The 18,360-nt window shown below is 40.2% G+C and overlaps 1 protein-coding gene across 3 annotated transcripts in view; it reads right to left on the reverse strand.

The window, feature by feature from the left end:
• Positions 1-16,140, reverse strand: part of RXFP1 (relaxin family peptide receptor 1) — a 71,467-nt gene extending 55,327 nt beyond the window's left edge. For 2 of the 3 annotated variants that reach the window (XM_061191773.1, XM_061191770.1), the window contains exon 1: positions 16,011-16,128. The gene's annotated coding sequence lies outside the window, so the exon portion shown is untranslated. Of the gene's footprint in view, positions 1-16,010 lie in introns of all 3 variants that reach the window. The other variant, XM_061191772.1, reaches the window with a different exon arrangement.
• Positions 16,141-18,360: the final 2,220 nt, after the last annotated feature.

Here is an 18,360-nt window from a genome sequence, read left to right on the forward strand (position 1 = left end):
AGGAGAAATCAGCCTTAAAGAAATAGCTTTAATTTTGTTGAACCCTTTTATATGCCATCTTTTAATACATGTTGGGAACTGTTTGCTTCTGCATTTTCACAAGAAGACTCACAGACTTAGAGAACGAACTTACGGGTACCAGGGGGGACGGGTGGAGGGGAGGGAGTCTGGGATTGACATGTATACACTACTATATTTAAAATGGATAACCAACAAGGACCTACTGTACAGCACAGGGAACTCTACTCGATGTAATGCGGCAGCCTGGATGGGAGGGGAGTTTGGGGGAGAATGGATACATGTATATGTACAGCTGAGTCGCTTTGTTGTGAAACTATCACAGCATTGTTAATTGGCTATACTCCAATATAAGATAAAAAGTTAAAAAAAAATGTCTAGATGAGTGGTTTTCAAAGCCGGGGCAAGTAGCATCAGCATCACTTGGGAACTTCACAGAAAAGCAAATGCTTGGGCTCCACTCCAGGGGCTTTCAATTAGAAACGCTGTAGATGGGGTCCAGCATTCTGCAGTTTAACAAGCCCTCCAGCTGACCTGATGCCTGCTAACGTTTGAATTAATCACTCTAATTAATCACTTTCAAGGGGTTCTGAATTTGGTAATAAAATTTTCTGCATTGGGAAGTGAATCATTTCAAAACTTTAACAGGTGTGCTACTCACCCACTGTGTTAAAATGCAGATTTCTGGGCCCCATTCCTACCTACTAGATCCATGTTTCTGGCGGTGGAGCTCAGGACTCCGCACCTCTCACCAGCCGGCTGTGCCAGAGCACGGCTCCCAAACAGTCCTGTAGGTTTGCAGGGGCCATTCCTGGGTTCCTTTCATGTTTGGATTTTGAGTATTCAGAGTTGAGGGACTCATGCCTCTGTCAGAGAGGAAGCCAGGACAAAGAAGGGTGCCATGATGCTGTGTGTTAAATGCTCTACACGTTCATGAAACTGAAGGCGTAAATCCTATTGGCTACAATGTGGTTAATTTATAAAGTGTGGATTTATGCCAAGCAGAGCATCCCTGATTCTCAGATATTTCCTCAATTCTCAGCACCCATTCTTGGGACACAGTGGAGCATCTTTTTCTCAGAAATTAATGATCCCCAGAGTAGAGGTGCCCTGGGCCATTAAAATAGACCTTGAGGTGTCGCCTGGACAGACAGACCAATTCATCAAACCAGTAGTGTGAGATCTCCTTGAATTTGAATGACAATAGCTGTTTGCTGACGGAATACATATGCCTCTTTCTGGGTACTTTTATTTTTTATTTTATTTTTTAAATTAATTTTTATTGGATGATAGTTGATTTACAATGTTATGTTAGTTTCTGCTGTGCAGCAAAGTGATTCAGTTATACATATACATATATCCACTCTTTTTTAGATTCTTTTCCCATATAGGTCATTACAGAGTATTGAGTAGAGTTCCCTGTGCTATACAGTAGGTCCTTGTTGATTATCTATTTTATATACAGTAGTGTGTATATGTCAATCCCAATCTCCCAATTTATCCCTCCCCGCCTTTCCCACTTGGTAACCATAAGTTTGTTTTCTACATCTGTGACTCTATTTCTGAGTACCTTTAGAGGCAACTCTGAAGAAATTAAGGCTGTGACATTATCCTGGGGATTTTTTAAAGGAAATTGAAGCCACTACAGAAACTGCCTTTCGTGTCCTATCTCATAGGAAGCGTTCTGAGCTGAAAGTCTTTGTGGAGTTAACTCAAACATCATTGAAGCATTGTTGGATAAACATAGATAAACATATTTGATGTTAAAATGAGGTTTGTATTTATAGAAAAGCCAGGGGTTCAGCTACATGCATTTTTCCCACTCTGTTTTGAGAATAATAAATAGAAAACCAGTCATTTTTGAACGTACAATGCATAGTTGTGTATCAATACACATATTTATGACTTGTGTCACTTTTCCTCTTGTCTTTTTAACCTTAAAAAAGACAAACTACCAACTTTAATGGAATATTCTAAAATGAGAACAGGGAAGTTCTACATCAAATTGCCTGGCATTGCCATAATCCTGACAGCTGTGTAAAAGGAAATGAAGGGATATTTAGCATTCCAGAATTTTAAAAGCAGGCCCAATTAAAAATTAAAAGGATCTTTGAATACACTTCAAACATTCTTATAATCCTATTAAAAAGTATGTATCATCACCATCATACCCATAAATAAATACTGTTTGTCTAATTCTCATAGATTAGTGACAGGCAAATAATTGGGGTTATTAATAAAGTTTCCTTTCCCTTGAATTCCTTGCACTCTGCCCTTTTCCTATAGCAAGAGGCTAGAATTTTCCACTTTCATTGTCTTGGAAAAGGGATGACACAGATGTCTGCAGATAACAAAAGAATCAAATTCTTAGTATTTGATTGTCAAAGGCCCAGGTTTGAGCACTGACAATAGATGTGGAAAAACAAATAAAGAAGAGCTGGGCTTTGCTGTTCCCAGACCAGACAAGAGACTTGGACCAGAAAGGGAGAGGGGAAAGGTCTGCCTGGGCTGAACCAGGGGGAAACCAGAAACTCCTCACCTTCATTATAGTTGCAAAGACCCTATTTCCACATAAGGTCATATTCTGAGGTGCTGGGTGGACATGCATTTTTAGCAGATGATAACCTACTGCATCACCCAAAATGTATTAGAGGAAGCTTCCGTTTTCCCTGTGGATCAAAGGAATACAAATATGGAAACAGAGGGACCAATGTCTTCATCCTTTTCCTGTAGACAAGGCTGTTAAAGTGCAGAGCAGGGTGATGATCAGAGGCTGCCGAGGAGAGCATCTGAACTTGGGTCTTCGTGGTGGAGTGATTCAACCTGCCTCCAACTGGGATGAGGATGGGTCAGCATGACCGTGATGGGGAGCCATTTGTTTATAATACACAGGGAGTGCTGGCAAATTCTAATCTGGAAACTCAAAGAGCTCCTTTTAAATAAAAGTCTGGATGTAATCAATACATTTCATAGCATTTGAGAATTTGATGGTATTTTATTTTATTTTATTTTTTTAATACATGTACATATATCCCCATATCTCCTCCCTCTTGCATCTCCCTCCCACCCTCCCTACCCCACCCCTCTAGGTGGTCACAAAACACCGAGCTGATCTCCCTGTGCTGTGCGGCTGCTTCCCACTAGCTATCTGTTTTACATTTGAGAGTTTATATATGTCCATGCCACTCTCTCACTTCGTCCCAGCTTACCATTCCCCCTCCCTGTGTCCTCAAGTCCATTCTCTACGTCTGCATCTTTATTCCTGTCCTGCCCCTAGGTTCTTCAGAACCTTTTTTTTTTTTTTTAGATTCCATATATATGTGTTAGCATATGGTATTTGTTTTTCTCTTTCTGACTTACTTCACTCTGTATGACAGACTCTAGGTCCATCCACCTCACTACAAATAACTCAATTTCATTTCTTTTTAAGGTTGAGTAATATTCCATTGTATAGATGTGCCACAACTTCTTTATCCATTCATTGATGCACACCTAGGTTGCTTCCACGTCCTGGCTATTGTAAATAGTGTTGCAATGACCATTGGGGTACATGTGTCCTTTTGAATTATGGTTTTCTCAGGGTCTATGCCCAGTAGTGGGATTGCTGGGTCGTCTGGTAGTTCTATTTTTAGTTTTTTAAGGAACCTCCATACTGTTCTCCATAGTGGCTGTATCAATTTACATTCCCACCAACAGTGCAAGAGTGTTCCCTTTTCTCCACACCCTCTCCAGCATTTATTGTTTGTAGATTTTTTGTTGATGGCCATTCTAACTGGTGTGAGGTGATACCTCACTGTAGTTTTGATTTGCATTTCTCTAATGATTACTGATGTTCAGCATCCTTTCATGTGTTTGTTGGCAATCTGTATATCTTCTTTGGAGAAATGTCTATTTAGGTCTTCTGCCCATTTTTGGATTGGGTTGTTTGTTTCTTTGATATTGAGCTGCATGACCTGCTTGTAAATTTTGGAGATTAATCCTTTGTCCGTTGATTCGTTGGCAAATATTTTCTCCCATTCTGAGGGGTGTCTTTTCGTCTTGTTTATGGTTTCCTTTGTTGTGCAAAAGGTTTTAAGTTTCATTAGGTCCCATTTGTTTATTTTTGCTTTTATTTCCATTTCTGTAGGAGGTGGGTCAAAAAGGATCTTGCTGTGATTTATGTCATAGAGTGTCCTGCCTATGTTTTCCTCTAAGAGCTTTATAGTGTCTGGCCTTACATTTAGGTCTCTAATCCATTTTGAGTTTATTTTTGTGTACGGTGTTAGGGAGTATTCTAAGATCATTATTTTACATATAGCTGTTCAGGTTTCCCAGCACCACTTATTGAAGAGGCTGTCTTTTCTCCACTGTATACTCTTGCCTCCTTTATTAAAGATAAGGTGACCATATGTGTGTGGGTTTATCTCTGGGCTTTCTATCCTGTTCCATTGATCTATATTTCTGTTTTTGTGCCAGTACCATACTGTCTTGATTACTGTGCTTTGTAGTATAGTCTGAAGTCAGGGAGCCTGATTCCTCCAGCTGCGTTTTTCTTTCTCAAGACTGCTTTGGCTATTCGGGGTCTTTTGTGTTTCCATACAAATTGTGAAATGTTTTGTTATAGTTCTGTGAAAAATGCCATTGGTAGTTTGATAGGGATTGCATTGAATCTGTAGATTGCTTTGGGTAGTATAGTCATTTTCACAATGTTGATTCTTCCAATCCAAGAACATGGCATATCTCTCCATCTGTTTGTATCATCTTTAATTTCTTTCATCAGTGTCTTATAGTTTTCTGCATACAGGTCTTTTGTCTCCTTAGGTAGGTTTATTCTTAGGTATTTTATTCTTTTCGTTGCAATGGTAAATAGGAGTGTTTACTTAATTTCTCTTTCAGATTTTCCATCATTACTGTATAGGAATGCAAGAGATTTCTGTGCATTAATTTTGTATCCTGCTACTTTACCAAATTCATTGATTAGCTCTAGTTGTTTTCTGGTAGTGTCTTTAGGATTCTCTATGTATAGTATCATGTCATCTGCAAACAGTGGCAGCTTTAGTTCTTTTCCAGTTTGGATTCCTTTTATTTCTTTTTCTTCTCTGATTGCTGTGGCTAAAACTTCCAAAACTATGTTGAATAATAGTGGTGAGAGTGTGCAACCTTGTCTTGCTCCTGATCTTAGTGGAAATGGTTTCAGTTTTTCACCATTGAGAATGATGTTGGCTGTGGGTTTGTCATATATGACCTTCATTATGTTGAGGTAAGTTCCCTCTATGCCTACTTTTTGGAAGATTTTTATCATAAATGGATGCTGAATTTTGTCAAAAGCTTTTTCTGCAACTATTGAGATGATCATATGGTTTTTCTCCTTCAATTTGTTAATATGGTGTTTCACATTGATTGATTTGCGTATACCGAAGAATCCTTGCATTCCTGGGATAAACCCCACTTGATCATGGTGTATGATTCTTTTCATGTGCTGCTGCATTCTGTTTGCTAGTATTTTGTTCAAGATTTTTACATCTATGTTCATAAGTGATATTGGCCTGTAGTTTTCTTTCTTTGTGACATCATCGTCTGGTTGGTATCAGGGTGATGGTGGCTTCGTAGAATGAATTTGGGAGTGTTCCTCCCTCTGCTATATTTTGGAAGAGTTTGAGAAGGATAGGTGTTAGCTCTTCTCTAAATCTTTGACAGAATTCGCCTCTGAAGGCATCTGGTCCCGGGCTTTTGTGTGTTGGAAGATTTTTAATCACAGTCTCAATTTCAGTGCTTGTGATTGGTCTGTTTATATTTTCTATTTCTTCCTGGTTCAGTCTCGGAAGGTTGTGCTTTTCTAAGAATTGGTCCATTTCTTCCAGGCTGTCCATTTTATTGGCATATAGTTGCTTGTAGTAATCTCTCATGATCCTTTGTATTTCTGCAGTGTCAGTGGTTACTTCTCCTTTTTCATTTCTAATTCTATTGATTTGAGTCTTCTCCCTTTTTTTCTTGATGAGTCTGGCTAATACTTTATCAATTTTGTTTATCTTCTCAAAGAACCAGCTTTTAGTTTTATTGATCTTTGCTATTGTTTCCTTCATTTCTTTTTCATTTATTTCTGATCTGATCTTAATGATTTCTTTCCTTCTGCTAACTTTGGGGCTTTTTTCTTCTTCTTTCTCTAATTGCTTTAGGTTTAAGGTTAGGTTGTTTATTTGAGATGTTCCTTGGTTCTTGAGGTAGGATTGTATTGCTATAAACTTCCCTCTTAGAACTGCTTTTGCAGCATCCCATAGGTTTTGGGTCTTCGTGTTTTCATTGTCATTTGTTTCTAGGTATTATTTTTATTTCCTCTTTGATTTCTTCAGTGATCTCTTGGTCATTAAGTAGTGTATTGTTTAGCTTCCATGAATTTGTATTTTTTACAGATTATTTTCCTGTAATTGATATCTAGTCTCATAACGTTGTGGTCAGAAAAGATGCTTGATATGATTTCAATTTTGTTAAATTTACCAAGGCTTGATTTGTGACTGAAGATATGATCTATCCTGCAGAATGTTCCATGAGCACTTGAGAAGAAAGTGTATTCTGTTGTTTTTGGATGGAATGTCCTATAAATATCAATTAAGTCCATCTTGTTTAATGTATCATTTAAAGCTTGTGTTTCCTTATTTATTTTCATTTTGGATGATCTGTCCATTGGTGAAAGTGAGGTGTTAAAGTCCCCTACTATGATTGTGTTACTTTTGATTTCCCCTTTTATGGCTGTTAGCATTTGCTTTATGCATTGAGGTGCTCCTATGTTGGGTGCATAAATATTTACAGTTGTTATATCTTCTTCTTTGATGGATCCCTTGATCATTATGTAGTGTCTCTCTTTGTCTCTTGTAATAGTCTTTATTTTAAGGTCTATTTTGTCTGATATGAGAATTGCTACTCCAGCTTTTTTTTGATTTCCATTTGCATGGAATATCTTTTTCCATCCCCTCACTGTCAGTCTGTATGTGTCCCTAGGTCTGAAGTGGGTCTCTTGTAGACAGCATATGTATGGGTCTTCTTTTTGTATCCATTCAGCCAGGCTATGTCTTTTGGTTGGAGCATTTAATCCATTTATATTTAAGGTAGTTATTGATATGCATGTTCCTACTACCATTTTCTTAATTGTTTTGTTTTTGTTTTTGTAGGTCTTTTCCTTTTCTTTTGTTTCCTGCCTGGAGAAGTTCCTTTAGCATTTGTTGTAAAGCTAATTTGGTGGTGCTGAATTCTCTTAGCTTTTGCTTGCCTGTAAAGGTTTTAATTTCTCTGTTGAATCTGAATGAGATCCTTGCTGGGTAGAGTAATCTTCATTGTAGCTTTTTCCCTTTCATCACTTTAAATATGCCACTCTCTTCTGGCTTGCAGAGTTTCTGCTGAAAGATCAACTGTTAACCTTATGGGGATTCCCTTGCATGTTATGTGTTGTTTTTCCCTTGCTGCTTTTAATATTTTTTCTTTGTATTTAATTTTTGATAGTTTGATTAATATCTGTCTTGGTGTGGTTCCCCATGGATTTATCCTGTATGGGACTTTCTGCACTTCCTCCACTTGATTAACTACTTCCTTTCCCATATTAGGGAAGTTTTCAACTATAATCTCTTCAAATATTTTCTTGGTGGTTTTCTTTTTCTCTTCTTCTTCTGGGACCCTTATAATTCGAATGTTGTTGTGTTTAATGTTGTCCCAGAGGTCTCTGAGACTGTCCTCAATTCTGTTCATTCTTTTATCCTTATTCTGCTCTGCATCAGTTATTTCCACTATTTTATCTTCCAGGTCACTTATCCATTCTTCTGTATCAGTTATTCTGCTACTGATTCTTTCTAGAGAATTTTAAATTTCATTTATTGTGTTGTACATCATTGTTTGTTTGCTCTTTAGTTCTCCTTGTTAAACATTTCTTGTATTTTCTCCGTTCTATTTCCTAGATTTTGGATCATCTTTACTATCGGTACTCTGAATTCTTTTTCAGGTAGACTGCCTAGTTCCTCTTCATTTGTTTGATCTGGTGGGTTTTTACCTTGCTGCTTCATCTGCTGTGTGTTTCTCTGTCTTCTCATTTTGCTTAAGTTACTGTGTTTGTGGTCTACTTTTTGCAGGCTGCAGGTTCATAGTTGCTGTTGTTTTTGGTGTCTGCCCCGAGTGGCTAAGGTCGGTTCAGTGGGTTGTGTAGGCTTCCTGGTGGAGGGGACTGGTGCCTGTGTTCTGGTGGATGAGGCTGGATCTTGTCTTTCTGGTGGGCAGGTCCACGTCTGGTGGTATGTTTTGGGGTGTCTGTGACCTTATTATGATTTTAGGCAGCCTTTCTGCTAATGGGTGGGGTTGTGTTTCTGTCTTGCTAGTTGTTTGGCATAGGGTGTCCAGCACTGTAGCTTGCTGGTCGTTGAGTGGAGTTGGGTCTTAGCGTTGAGATGGAGAACTCTGGGAGGGCTTTTGCCGTTTGATATTATGTGGAGCCGGGAGGTCTCTGGTGGACAAATGTCCTGAACTCGGCTCTCCCATGTCAGAGGCACAGGCCTGACAACTGACCGGAGTACCAAGACCCTGTCAGCCACACGGCTCAGAGGAAAAGGGAGGAAAAAAGAAAGAAAGAAAGAATAAAGTAAAGTTATTAAAATAAAAAGTAACTATTAAAAAAATTAAAAAGTAATTAAAAAAAAGAAAGAACAGAGCATCCAAACCCAAAAACAAATCCACCAATGATAACAATTCTTAAAACTTTACTAAAAAAAACAAAAACAAAAACAACGGACAGACCGAACCCTAGGACAAATGGTAAAAGCAAAGCTATACAGACAAAATCACACACAGAAGCATACACATACACACTCACAAAAAGAGAAAAAGGGAAAAATAGATATATATCGTTGCTCCCAAAGTCCACCTCCTGAATTTGGGATGATTCGTTGTCTGTTCAGGTATTCCACAGATGCAGGCACATCAAGTTGTTTGTGGAGCTTTAATCCGCTGCTCCTGAGGCTGCTGGGAGAGATTTCCCTTTCTCTTCTTTGTTCGCACAGCTCCCGGGGTTCAGCTTTGGATGTGGCCCCGCCTCTGCGTGTAGGTCGCCTGAGGGCATCTGTTCTTCGCTCACACAGGACGGGGTTAAAGGAGCAGCTGCTTCGGGGGCTCTGGCTCACTCAGGCGGGGGGAGGGAGCGGTACGGAGGAGGCGGGGTGAGCCTGCGGCGTCAGAGGCGTCGTGACGTTGCAGCAGCCCGAGGCGCGCCGTGCGTTCTCCCGGGGAAGTTGTCCCCGGATCACGGGAGCCTGGCCGTGGCGGGCTGCACAGGCTCCCGGGAGGGGCGGTGTGGAGAGTGACCTGGGCTCGCACACAGGCTTCTTGGTGGCGGCAGCAGCAGCAGCCTTAGCGTCTCATGCCCGTCTCTGGGGTCCGCGCTGATGGCCGCGGCTCGCGCCCGTCTCTGGAGCTCATTTAGGCGGCGCTCTGAATCCCCTCTCCTCGCGCACCAGGACACAGAGAGGTAAGACAAAGTCTCTTGTCTCTTCGGCAGCTGCAGACCTTTTCCCGGACTCCCTCCCGGCTAGCTGTGGTGCGCTAGCCCCTTCAGGCTGTGTTCACGCCGCCAACCCCAGTCCTCTCCCTGCGATCCGACCGAAGCCCGAGCCTCAGCTCCCAGCCCCGCCCGCCCCGGCGGCTGAGCAGACAAGCCTCTCGGGCTGGTGAGTGCTGGTCGGCACCGCTCCTCCGTGCGGGAATCTCTCCGCTCTGCCCTCCGCACCCCTGTGGCTGCGCTCTCCTCCGTGGCTCCGAAGCTTCCCCCTCCGCCACCCGCAGTCTCCGCCCGTGAAGGGGCTCCTAGTGTGTGGAAACCTTTCCTCCTTCACGGCTCCCTCCCACTGGCGCAGGCCCCGTCCCTATTCTTTTGTCTCTGTTGTTTCTTTTCTCTTTTGCCCTACCCAAGTACATGGGGAGTTTCTTGCCTTTGGGAGGTCTGAGGTCTTCTGCCAGCGTTCAGTGGGTGTTCTGTAGGAGCAGTTCCACGTGTAGATGTATTTCTGGTGTATTTGTGGGGAGGAAGGTGATCACCGCGTCTTACTCTTCCACCATCTTGAAGGTCTTCAATCCTTTGCTATTTTTAAAGTGCTTCAGGTTATAAGATTCCACTTTCCCGGCCAAAATTCTATTTAAGGCATACTATAGACCGTCATGAGATCTCAAAGCACATTCATTATAATGTTGCTGATCTCCGTTTTCCAAGAGTAGAGAATGAAGGCCGAGGGAAGTAAGATGTGAGGGTGTCAGAGGAAGGGACGGAGTCCCACCCCTCTGATGCTATTTTAATATTTCACTTTTACTACCAAGTTGGCACTCAGTTTGAAATCGACAAATATAATTCCTGAATGAGAGTCTCACACCTTTTTGTAATCAGGTTCCCTTGGTATTTACCCAGACATATTCTCCCAAGTATCTATGAGTTTTAGCTGAAACAGTGAATGGTCCCTCCTTTTTTGGTTCGTCATTGTCACACTAAACACTACTGTAATGACTCAAAGATTTCTTTTTTGGCCTCTTTTCTGATTGCATCTGTGAAAGTTCCGCATGGAGATGAATAAATGGGTTAGTAATACATGGCAGAAACATATGGGAATTATATCAAATGGCATAATTTGGGAAAAATTTGTACATTTCCATATTGGAGTTTATCAGTAAAGATCAAAGTTATAAAAACGGTGCAATCAATTTTGACCAGGACTTCCCTGGTTTGGAGTTCAGTCAGATGTAAACAATTCCTGGGATAGAATGAAAAAGATGTGAACTCCAGAATAACTGCCTAGTAGACATATATATAAATTCTGTATTGCCCAAATATTTTAGAAAGAAGGGATCCTTGTGAATGCAACTGAAAACTTAAATCACTTTATATCAAAAGCTTCATTTAAACTTTTCCTTGCATTGTGTCCATAAAAAATTTTCAGTGATTTGATACCTTATGCTTTTTGTACTAAGATATTTTACTCTTTTTTAATATTTTATATTCTTTTGTTTTTTATGGGTTTTCTAAGAGAACTGGAAAATTATAGTCAAATTAGACTACTTGTTTAAGATGTCTGTGATAATACAAAAGTAGCAGTCCTTTTTAAATATAATTAGTTTATATTATAGTTCAATCCATGGGGAGTCAGCTTAACTTATTTGATGGTGTTTCATTTTCTTTTAGTGACTTCCTTAAATTTTATTACCACTATTTCCGTTTGACTTTTTTCTCCACTTTAATAATTACTATTGGTGTCAAAGTTAAGTAGCTTAAGGGAATAAGGGAGAGCTTTTTGGAGCTGCTTTTTTTAGGATGTCTCTTTTAAAAGGTCTAACCAAGAAAAAAGTCCCCCCTTCCATTAGAAAAAGATTTTTTATTTGACAATATACTAAGCTGTAAATGATCACTCTGAAAGTGATTTTTAGCTGTGGGTTTTCCTTGTATATCTAAGATACTGTATTTTATGTGATTGCAAATATATTTAATGCTGCTTATTCAAAGATACATGAGGTTGACATATTCTGAAAAGGACTTTCTGACTTGGTCCTTTTAGACCAAATTTAAATATGGATGTCTTAAAAATGAACAGCTGGGGGAGCATAAATTATCCAGATACTATAAAATGCAGGAAGAAACCACAGCTAGTGAAGGAAATCGAAGTAATGAGAAGCAGGAAGAAATAGCTACATCTCATAATTTTTATGACCTGGACTGTAAAAATGGTGTGCAATTCTGACGCCCCTCTTGGGAAGTTCCAGCCCTTTCATGCATGAACAGCAGCAGCATGTCAACTGGCCATCTTTGAGGTTTCGAGCGTAGTTCAATTTTTTGGTATTTCCAGATGACTGCCACTAGTAGAGTGTCAACTTTTCTTACAGAAACAAAAAAAATTGATAATAATTGTAATAATGGAGTTTGGTAGCAAGTTAGAACGCTTGCACGCCATACTGAAGTCTTGATGCAAGTTTAGTTCTGCCGTGGCTACTATTTCGCGTGCATCCCTTACTTCCTGCTCACTTGGGTTTAGGTCAGTGGTTCTCAAAGTCTACTGTGCATCTGAACGACACAGAGAGCTTATAGAAGCTGCAGGGCCAGTGGCAGAGTTTCTGAGTCAATAGGGCTGGGATGGAGCCTGAGAATCTGCATTTCTAACAACTTCCTAGATGCCGCTGATGGGTTTGGTCCTGAACTACATTTGGGGATCTGCTGGTCCAGGTGAATTTCAGGAGAGTTATGTGATCCTGGCATACGAAGACCAGGAACAGTGTAACATAATATTTGTTACAAAGACATGTCTTCATAAGAGTGGATTATGATTTTCCCCATACTTCCAAAATTGGACATGGGGATTTTTAAATGTCAACAATGGTGAATAACAAAGATTTTAAAAGAGCATACTCTTTTTTGTCCAATAAAATTTTAAAATATTAATTGCTTTCCAAATGTCACCTGTATTTTTAATAATTAGTAATAGTTGATTAAACAAATGCTGTTTATTTTCACATGCTAATATTTAAGGTATTTATACGCACATGTAGCTAGAACTTAAGTTATTTGATCCATGCTCTGAATATTTCTTTTTCATAAAAGTTAGTAGTACACACCATTCCCTGCTCATGTCCGAGATCCCTAAGATGATATATTAGCAAGATCTTGGGGAGAGATTGCTTGCACTACCTTGTCTCAACTTGCTTCATACTTCCCTTCACACCTACAAACCAGTACTTCCCTGGTTTGGAGTCCAATCAAATGTAAACAATTCCTCGGATAGAATTTCAAAGAGGTGAATTCCAGAGTAACTGCCACGTATGGTAGTCAGTAATCTGGTCTGCCCAGATCTACTGCGTGCCCGTTACATGACAAGCATTTCTATCCCTGTAACTCACTTAATCCTCACAATAAATTTATTACTCCAATTTCACAGTAAGGAACGGGACTGAGCCCAAAGAAATGATTTGCTGAAGTAACAACAGACAGAAAGAGGCAGTTCCAGGATCTGAGCCTGAACCTTCTGAGGCCTGGTTGAGGAATCTTGCTACAACTTTGTTTCTATTTTAAAAAGAAATCACAGGGAGATCAGCTCGGTGCTTTGTGCCCACCTACAGGGGTGGGATAGGGAGGGTGGGAGGGAGACGCAAGAGGGAGGGGATATGGGGATATATGTATACATGTAGCTGATTCACTTTGTTTTACAGCAGAAACTAACACACCATTGTAAAGCAATTATACTCCAATAAAGACGTTAAAAAAAAAAAAAGAACAGTACGGCCGACTTAAAAATTGCTTCAAAATTTAAAAGGCTAGATCTCAGTTAAGTGCCCTTACCATAATAAAATTTAAAAAATTTAAAGTATAATGTTGGTATTTAGTATACATTAAGTGCTTAATAAATATTAGTTCCTTGTCAAAAAAAGAAAAAGAAAAAGAAATCAAAGGAGGTAAGGGAAATTTGTTGCTGTTGAGATTACTGTCGTAAGCTACTCACACCTTTTGATTTTATATGGACAGATTTAGAGTGCTAGTTGGGACAAACTGATTCCAGCTTGGGATGAAATTGTTTTTCTAGATTTCTGTTTTAGCCAATGACAGGAGTAAGGAAGCTTTTTGCCTTTTAAAAACTCTAAACCTTTTGCAAAGCTGTTAAGTTACGAACACTTTTCTTGTTGAAAATGCACATGTACACAAATACACAACATTTCATAGTTTTCAGGGGATTTCCAGACCCCACACTGCCTGAAGATTTTCTTGATTCTCAGAGGCCGCTGACCATAAGATAAAAACCACCCTTCTGGGCAACTCAGCCCAAGGGTGGGGTAGGCGTGGCAGGAATGTTTTTACAGCTACTTGGAAATTAAAAGCAACTCCTTGGATTTTTTCTTTGGAAGTAAAGGTGTTAAAATCTGTATAATGAGCAGTTTATAAACTTAATGGAGTGAGCTAAATAATAATTAAAATCTAATTTATGAATACTGAGGTGATTTGATTTGAAAAAGAAAAGAATGGAGGACAAGAGAAGGATGAAAATAAGAAGGGGAGTTGAGAGAGAGTAAAGGAAGGAATGCGAGTGGGCAGCTAGAGAGGAGGAATAGAAGGGGAGACACATGGAAATGACGGGACAGGGAGGGAGAGGCTGGTCACAGACCTGCAGAGAGTGAAAACACTGCAGGAAGAGGATGGGAAAGAGGAGGGAAAGACGAAACAATTACGGAGGATGCACCTCCAACCCGATTTTGCTTCCCATTAAGTACTGTTTCCACAAGAGTCATGCCCATGCTTGTCATCAGAATTCAGTTCTAAGTTTGAAGAAATAGACCTGAATGTCTTTCCTAGTGTTATATTCTCTCTATTAAACTTCACCAGGATTCAGAGTAATGAATATCCTTCAGGACCAAATATAGAAATCTGCATAATTTATCTCCCCCCAAAATAAACTACAGTTACATTTTCAGGAGATGGGGGAAAGCTTACCCACCTCCTGAATAACTATCCCTGAATCAAGAGGACACATACACACACACACCCCTACATACACACATAACTACAAAATCAAGAGTGTAGAAAAATATCACTTCTTCAAATATCAGCTGCTGTTTCAATAAGATAAATAAACAGACAAATCATGGTTGCTCCTGGAAATATTTAAATTAAAAGACAGACCTTCCTAAGGTCATGCAGGTGGGACTCTTTGCGTCACTGCGAGTTAATATTAATGTCTGTGGGAAAAGCAAATGTAATACCAACTGTGTCAAGCGTGGCTGCAGCCTGCCCTCCTTCTGTCTGAGCTCCTAGCACTTAGCTTTGAGCTGCTCTCTGCAGGAGGAGGGCTCCATTTCCCCTGCTGGAACAGGGCTGGCCTTGTGACGTGCTTTGGGAGGGATGTGGCAGAAGGGCTAGTGTCCCCAGCTGTCTCAGCCCAGGTTGCAGGCACGGGGACAGAGCCAACCCACAGAGGCCTGCAGAGGCATCGAGAAAGCGCAGCAGAGGCAAGAAGATCATGTAGCTGATCTCAGCTGAGCCCAGCCAGGATTGCTGCCCCACAGAATCTGAGCTAATACATAGGAAAGAATGGACTTTTTTAAAAAAAATTGAATTATAGTTGATTTACAATGTTGTGTTAATTTCCAGTGTACAGCAAAGTGATTCAGTTGTACATATATATGTTATACTAAGTAAATATATATATTTTCTTTTACAGATTCTTTTCCATTATAGTGGAATTATTATATCCATTATATCTTTATTACAAGATGAAGAATATATTCCCTGTGCTGAACTCTACTCAATACACTGTAATGGCCTATATGGGAAAAGAATCTAAAAAAGAGTGAATATATGTATATGTACACCTGATTCACTTTGCTGTACAGCAGAAACTAACACAACATTGTAAAGCAACTGTACTCCAATAAAAATTAATTTAAAAAAAGAATACATTCCCTGTGCTATACCTAGGTCCTTGTTGTTTATCTATATAGTGGTGTGTATATGTTAATCCCAAACTCCTAATTTATCCCTCCTACAACCCTTTTCCCTTCGGTAACCGTTAAGTTTGTTTTCTATGCCTGTGATTCTGTTTCTGTTTTGTAAATAGGTCATTTGTGTCATAGTTTAGAATCCACATATAAGTGATATCATGTGATATTTGTCTGACTTACTTCACTGAGTACGATAATCTCTAGGTCCATCTATGTTGCTGCAAATGGCATTATTTCATGGTTTTTTATAGCTGAGTAGTATTCCACTGTGTATATGTTATGTATACACACCCACAAACATATATATGTATAAAACCGCATCTTCTTTGTAAGAATGGATTATTTTAAGCTAATAAAAGACGTGTAAGATTTCCTTCAGCGCCATATGTTTTGTCTTTCAACTTCGTTTTCTCGTTTCCCGTTTCTCTCCGCACCGAGAGGTCTCAGCGACTTGACCCTGGTCCCCCCTCCCCTGGCGCTACTGCGCCCCGACCCCGTCCAGCTGCGACTCGGGGCGCGCTCACCGCAGTTGTCCTCGTCCTGCTGGTTCCCGCAGTCGTCCACGCCGTTACAGTGGAGCAGCTGAGGCAAGCATCTGGTGGTGTTGCCGCAGGGGAAGTAGCCCAGGGCGCATGAGACATCCTGCCCGCTCCCGGGAGCCACTGTGAGGAGGGAGGGGAGAGAGGTTTACCCGAGGCACTGCAAAGAGCGGCTCCCCCACGTTCCACAGACCTTCCTTCTTGGCATCCTGGCGGGTCCCACCCTCGTATGCAGCCTCACCCCGCGCCCCAGCCTGACGCCAGCTATTTTCCAAGAACCCCCACCCCTAAAGGATGCTCGTTTCCGTGTCCCCGGAGGATGCCAGGATTCTCCGCTCTTTGCTTTTTCTCACGTTTCCCACCTGGAATGTCCTCACCATCCCTCTTTTTCTATGAAATGTCTGCCCATACTTTACAGTGGAGCTCAATTCCCCTCTTCTCTTTCAAAATTATTTCATCCAATCATTTTAAAAATCACGACTTTCTTGCATTGTTACTATTGGCTTAGAATTACGGCTGGTCTGACACTGGGGGAAGAAGAGGAGGGGCGGTAACAGGAAAGCACTGCCCATGCCCACTCACACGGGGGGTAGTTCCCGAGGGCAAGGTCCTGTGCAAGACATTGTGCTGTAGCATCAAATAAAATAGTTCCTGACCTTTTCCCAGTGGCTTCTTTTACTAAGTAATAGGCATTTAAGGTTCCTCCATGTCATTTCATGGCTTAGTAATTCACTTCTTTTTAGTACTAAATAATATTCCTTTGTCTGAAGGTACCACAGTTTATCCATTCACCTAAGGAAAGGACATCTTGGTTGCGTGCAAGTTTTGGCAATTTTTAATAAAGCTCCTATTAACATCTATGTGCAGGTTTTTGTGTGGAGGGACATAAATTAACTGTGCCATTTAAAACCTCAGATTTATAGGATTTCAAAGATTATTGCAGAATCCAAGATAATTCTGTTGCTTATTATCTTTACCAAGTTTGTAAATCATTGAGACCTTATAGAATAGTAATAATAGTCAATTATAAAGGAAAAAACAGAATAGTTTGAACAGTCAATAAAGCTTATTGTGTTAAAACGTATTTGTGGTCTGTCATCAAAATATGAAAAGAGTAAAAGTGACTATTTCCTTTGTAAGATACAGTGGAACATTTTGATAACAAGGCAGGTGACATTCTCCTAGGGGAGAAATCCATCTATGTCAGGTTTTGACTGTCCTTACTTGTTTCAGAGAACATCATTTGATAAAGGAAATAGTCAAATCTATTTAATAATGAGCTTCTTGTACATGGTGTTCTCACTTGTGAAATTATTTAAAAATTATTTATCAACCTCTTCTCAACAAATTGATTAGAACAGAGTCAAGACAGGATTTGTATACCACAGGATGTCATTGGTAGAACATCACACATTTCAGAGACCTGCAGTGCACATATAAATACATTGATCTGTGTTGAGACTGTTTTATGTATTTATTAATTTTTTAAGAACCAACTTTAAAAATCGAGGGTTTCAGAAAAATTCTTTGATGAATTGTCAGGCTTCAGTCACAGAGACTGTTTGAAGACATTTTAACTAAACATACCTGTGTGTGTTTTCATCCTGCTGTTTTGAAAATTCTTCTCTAACTTACTTTTATGAATATTGTACTTTTATGTCCTGTCTTTAAAATTTATATTTAGAAGCAGGTATAGTTCTTTTTAAAAAATTTTTATTTATTTATTTATTTAATTTTTTGGCTGCTTTGGGTCTTTATTGCTGCGTGCAGACTTTTCTCTCTAGTTGTGGCAGGCAGGGAGCTACTCTTCGTTGTGGTGCGCGGGCTTCTCATTGTGGTGGCTTCTCTTGTTGCGGAGCACGGGCTCTAGGCATGCAGGCTTCAGTAGTTGTGGCATGCAGGCTCAGTAGTTGTGGCTCGTGGGCCCTAGAGTGCGTGGGCTTCAGTAGTTGTGGCACATGGGCTCAGTAGTTGTGACTCGCGGGCTCTAGAGCGCAGGCTCAGTAGTTGTGGCGCACGGGCTTAGTTGCTCCACAACATGTGGGATCTTCCCGGACCAGGGCTCGAACCCATGTCCCCTGCATTGGCAGATGGATACTTAACTACTGCACCACCAGGGAAGACCCAGAAACAGGTATAGTTCTTTAATGATAGTGTCATGAAATTAGTCCTACGTTTTCATAACATTATGATTCAACAAATAAATTTGGAATCTTAGAGATATTTTAAAAATAACTTTTTTATTTTGAGATGATCTCAAACTTAAAGAGAAGTTGCAAATATATTATTAAGAGCATTTTCCCCCTCTGAACCATTTGAGAATAAGTTCCTGACC

Source organism: Eubalaena glacialis, chromosome 5 (assembly GCF_028564815.1).
Source record: "Eubalaena glacialis isolate mEubGla1 chromosome 5, mEubGla1.1.hap2.+ XY, whole genome shotgun sequence".
NCBI lineage: Eukaryota > Metazoa > Chordata > Mammalia > Artiodactyla > Balaenidae > Eubalaena > Eubalaena glacialis.